This window comes from Capricornis sumatraensis, chromosome X, assembly GCF_032405125.1.
Source record: "Capricornis sumatraensis isolate serow.1 chromosome X, serow.2, whole genome shotgun sequence".
In the NCBI taxonomy this organism is placed as follows: Eukaryota; Metazoa; Chordata; class Mammalia; order Artiodactyla; family Bovidae; genus Capricornis; species Capricornis sumatraensis.
Genome location: NC_091092.1, coordinates 135,654,977 through 135,660,411, shown reverse-complemented (window position 1 = coordinate 135,660,411; position 5,435 = coordinate 135,654,977). Strand labels below are relative to the sequence as shown.

The window sequence follows — 5,435 nt, the reverse complement described above, 5'->3', positions numbered from 1 at the left end:
GGTATTCCCATCTCTTTCAGAATTTTCCACAGTTTCTTGTGATCCACACAGTCTAAGGCTTTGGCATAGTCAATAAAGCAGAAATAGATGTTATTATTATTAAATTATGGGAGTAGGTCTCGTCTTTACAAGGATTATATAACAATAATGTATCCTGCCTGAGGACAGTCTCTGGATTTAACCTTCTGGATAATTCTGTTATCTTAAAATGTAAATTATGGGAGTAGGTCTGGTGAAGTCTTTATAACCTCCAGACATTCTTTGGATTCATTGGAGAGTATATAACTCCATTGTTAACACTAGCAAGCGGGTACTCTTTCTGCCCCCTTCTGATGCCTATGTCAGAAGCTTTCTCTATCCCCTTTATACTTTAATAAAACTTTATTATACAAAAGGTCTGAGCAATCAAGCCTTGTCTCTGGCCCCAGATTGAATTCTTCTCCTCAGGAGGCCAAGGATCCTGGAGTCTTTGCATGGTTCAACAACTACCTTTCAGGGTCGCCTTAGGGTCTTTGTGTCACAGAAAGAAAGAAAGTGAAAGTCAAGTCGCTCAGTCGTGCCCAACTCTTTGCGACCCCATGGATAGTAGCCTGCACCAAGCTCCTCCGTCCATGGGATTTTCAAGGCAAGAGTACTGGAGTGGGTTGCCATTTCCTTCTCCAGGGAATCTTCTCAACCCAGGGATCGAACCCAGGTCTCTCACATTGTAGACAGACGCTTTACCGTCTGAGTCACCAGGGAAGTCCTTGTGTCACAGAATCTAATCCTTAACAGCATTTCAAAATAAGGTCCAATGTTTCAAGCATAGACACAAAGTATGATTGCATCAAGTAATTATATAAGACAAGCCCTTTTATTGTTACCTGTGCAGATCCTATGTCTTTGAATCTATTTTATCTTTTTCTTGAAACATAAATGATAAGATGCTTCAATAAAAAGCCAGGTAGGTGCATACTGCAGCAGAATTCCTAACTTTGTACCTCTATTCCAACCACAGATAGAGATTTAAATTTAGACACTAACTGCAGTTGAACAGACTATCAGAGTCAAGCTTACAGATAGTGACTGCTTCTAAGAAGTCCATCCTTCTTACATCCTCTTCAATCTGAAATACTTCTGTGCTTTGAACAGTAGGAAAAATGATTTCCTTTACATTTTAGTCATTTACCCTTTATTTACCTGAGAACATTTTCAAATTTGCTCCTCTAAACAGAAAAGGAGACAACCATACCTTTGACACCAATAAGGCGTGCATCTCAACTGAGATACATTATATTAATACGAACTTAGAGTTGATTTGGGGTTTGCTTGCCCACATTACAAAGAGTGACAATTGAAATCATATTGAAGTTTTCTTACAAGTGTACTCACATCCAGATCACAGGGAACCATTTTATTTTTATATCTAGACTACTATCCAATGATTTAGAAGATAGATCTGCTCTAATTTTATTCAGTGTGTTCTTTTTGAGTGCTATAATGGGCTTTTGTTTGCATGCAGGCACCTAATTAAGAGAGGGGGAAAAAATCCGTTGTTAAAATCAGCTGGGAATAATCAGAATGATCATTCTGAGGCTTATAAATATTACATGAGCAATATGGGTGCATCCGTAATGTATAACTGTTTTCCAGTTCCACTTAAAACTTTTTGTTCTAAAAGTCTCCAAGCCCAGGAGAAGACTGGTGCTTTAAATTCTTACTCATAAGAAGAGCTCCCAAGATTTTTATTTGCAGATATTTGGTTTATTTATATACTTTCAAGGATTATTACAAAAACCAACATGTTATTGCTCTTGCCACGTGTTTAGTCTCTTAGGACAGGGATCTAGTGTGGCTTACTCAGAGTCCCAAGGAGATGCCTGCATTTGGTGGGATATTTCACCACCACCTGTGTTTTGTACTTTAATATTTTGATTGTCCCCTGTTGAGTTTCACTGCCTTTAGAGAATTTGGAACAACATGATAGAATTACATAAATCTTCAAAAAGAATTAAGTGAGATCAGAGCTCTCATTCAAAAATTTTAGCTGGAATTCCTGAAAAGAGATGCAGAGAAAATAAATTCATGGTGAAGAGATTTACTTAAAGAGGGAGAAAGATTCTAGCCTCACTTGAGCTCTCTCTCTTTTTCCTTACCCTGCCCCCACTTGAATTCTGTTTATTACTCACTGTTTGTCCCCACCCTCTAGCATGCCGCCTCCTTTTGCCCTGGGGAGGCCCTTCAGCATTATTGCCTCTCGGGGTAGAGGGTGAGGAAAAGAACTTTAAGCCCCCCCCCCTCGGGGGTTCAAATGTATAACCAACAGATACCAGGTTCCAAAATAGTCCTTGTTTTTTGCAAATGTTACAATTCATCCATTTAAAAGATAGGGTTTTATTCCAACAAGTCTTTAATTTTTCTTAGTTTACCAAGAATGCTTTAATCAAGAAGAATTAAGTGATTTCTTTGTCTTCTCTTTCCAAAAAAAATTGGATTTTTCAAGTAATAGATAAATGGGGTACCTCCAGTAGCTGTATCCCTATCCTCAGCAGCATGGTGAATAAGCAAATGGAGAAGACGTGGGTACCATCTCTTTCCCATAGGTTGTAACCAAATCAGGGGCTGTGTCCGGGAGTTCTAATTATGTGTCTAGACTGAGATTTCTCAGCTTTAGTACTACTGACTTTCGGGGCTGGATAATTGGGGTAAGGGCTGCCCCATGCATTATACGATGTTTAGCAGCATCCCTGGTCTCCACCTACTATATGTCAGCTATATTCCCTCTACTGCCACCTCTAAATATCTTCAAACATTGACAGATCCCTCACCCTGGGGGAGGGAGACAAAATTGCTCCCAGTTGAGTCCTGCTGAACTCAGGAAACCATCAGAAATGGGGATGGGGAGTACCACCCTAAAAATCTTAAGCAAAAATAGCATTCACTTAAAAATCAACATATTCTATAGACCAGTATGTCTAACTTGAGCCAGAAACATGTATTGTACAAGTCAGGGATCTAATATTAGCATTTTTGCAAAAACAAAGCTCTGCCTCTTCATATGTTCTTAAAAGTTATTTTTTCATTCCATCTGTTTTTGTGATGCAGTAATTTCAAAAGCCACAGTGAGTCTGAAAGAATATAGTTGTTTGCCCTTTAATATCTTTCCAAATAGGTATTTGTAAACAAGTCTGAAGGCAAGGAATGTGATAATGTATTGAGTCCTTGTTTGAGAATATTTTCATGTGTAAATTTTTCTCCAATGAGAGAAGAACAAAAGCTCTTGACTGGAGTCCAGTTGTGCTAATTATTTTGTGATGAGCAGGTTTCCTGTGTTGTTTTTTGTTTTCTAAAGAGTAATATATGTACTAACAGCAACTGCACAGGGATAAAAACCACAATCTGAGGCATTGAATTTTAAGATGACTGGTATTTGCAAGTAAAGCCTGTCTTCACATAGACCAGTGCTTCTCGGCTGGATGATTTTGTCCCCCAGGAGACATTTGACGATACCTGGGGATTTTTGATTTTCAAAACTGAGTGAAGGGATGCTGTTGGCCACAGATGCTGCGAAACATCCTACAGTGCACAGCAGTCTTCTGTGACAAAGAGTTCTTCATCCCCAAATATCAGTGGTGCCAGGGTTGGAAGAGCCTGGGATATACATACGGGAAAGGAGAGTTTCATCACATAAGGGGGCTTGAGGGTCAGAGGAAGGTTATTTTTCACCCCAGTTCCTCCCCTACTATTTGTGGAGCTCATTCCTTTGAATCTAGCATTGACTTTTTATTCTCTTTTAAAGGTTGATAGTCTTCGGAGATGTAAGGTGTTGAGTTACTAAATACAGTGAGAACCCACAGATGGTTTGCGCTTATGAGAAGATAGCAGGATAGAGCAAGTTTAACAATACTGTTTGAATTGCACGTTTGAGAGTGGGAGAGGTCTTTCAGATGAGGGAGAAGCTGCCAGGAGAAGCTGCCAAAAGGGGCTGTGGAGTCTGTAAGGTTCGACTCTGTTGCTTTGTTTCCTTGTCTTCAAGAGCATTCTTAAATTCACAGAGACACAAATGGCAAACTGTGTTCAGTGTGTGTGTTTAGATTAAATCTAAAAGATAATTCCTATAAATGAGATTTCTGTGCTTGCTACTTCTCCAGAGAATGGGTGATAATGGGCAATATTCATCCCAATAACTCAGGCAACCTAAAGTTTACATTTAGGTCATAGACTTCTAAAAGATATCAATTCTGTAGGAAGCTCTATGCTTAGTCCTTCATTCCAGTTTTCTGTCTGTGTTCTTTCTTTTCATTCTTGCATGTTTAATGCCATATGTCTGCTCTGAAGTCAGCCCAGAATAATTTGAAATACTGGTATCACTTTAAAAAAAATCCTTTTTTCCCAGTCCCTTTTCCACTTAACACTCCAAAATACTTGCAACAGCTCTCCCTTTTCTCTCAGAACAGATTGAACATGTGGTCTTTGGACCTTTTCTTCCCCCCAAGATTATGTATTTTGCCTTTGTTCTGAAATGTTTCCCACTGCTAAATTATAGTTCTTTACAAAGAAGGTTGGGTTTAATTAAGAGTTTAGAAGAGTCTTTCTAAAGTAACTGAAGATCAAAGATGATCATCAAGAATGTCACACTATAGTGTGGTACTCTGAAGCACCACTTCTGCTCAAATTTGGATTTTCTGACATCTGTTTCTTTGCAGTGGCATACTGTAACACATTTTTTTTTAAGTCACAGATCAGACTGGAAGAGGTCCCAGAGAAATTTAATTTTGTCATCCCAAACTTTCCCACTCTTGCCTGGGTCCTGCTATCTTTATTTTCTTAGGTTTCCCATTTTAGTTGCCAGGGAGCTGTAAATAGAGTTGTCTTAAACATTTCAGGTTTCTTTCCCCACCAAATAGTCTACTTTTTTTGGAAAATGTTCCTTCAAATTGAAAGATTGAGAATTGAAGACAATGAATTCTTGTATGCTCTTTCACCAGTTAGATCTTTAAACATGCAGTTATTTGAAGTATTAAGAGAAACTTAGTCCTCTCTTTGGAGGCACATATACTAAAATTGGAACGATGCAGAGAAGATTAGCATGGCCCCTGCCCAAGGATGACACACAAATTTGTGAAGTGTTCCATATTTTTTATATAACTCTTAGAGTAAAACATAGGCAGAACTCTCAGTGACATAAATCAAAGCAAGATCCTCTATGACCCACCTCCTAGAGTAATGGAAATAAAAACAAAAGTAAACAAGTGGGACCTGATTAAACATAAAAGATTTTGCACAGCAAAGGAAACTATAAGCAAGGTGAAAAGACAACCCCCAGAATGGGAGAAAATAATACCAAAGGAAACAACCGACAAAGGATTAATTTCCAAAATATACAAGCAGCTTATTCAATTCAATACCAGAAAAACAAACAACCCAATCAGAAACTGGGAAAAAGACCTAAACAG

The 5,435-nt window shown here is 38.5% G+C and overlaps 1 non-coding gene across 1 annotated transcript; it reads left to right on the top strand.

Annotated features, from left to right (window-relative positions):
- The first annotated feature begins 5,013 nt into the window (after window positions 1-5,013).
- Window positions 5,014-5,120, top strand: LOC138072122 (U6 spliceosomal RNA). Its single transcript, XR_011144269.1, has one exon. It is a non-coding gene; the product is annotated as a U6 spliceosomal RNA (small nuclear RNA).
- Window positions 5,121-5,435: the final 315 nt, after the last annotated feature.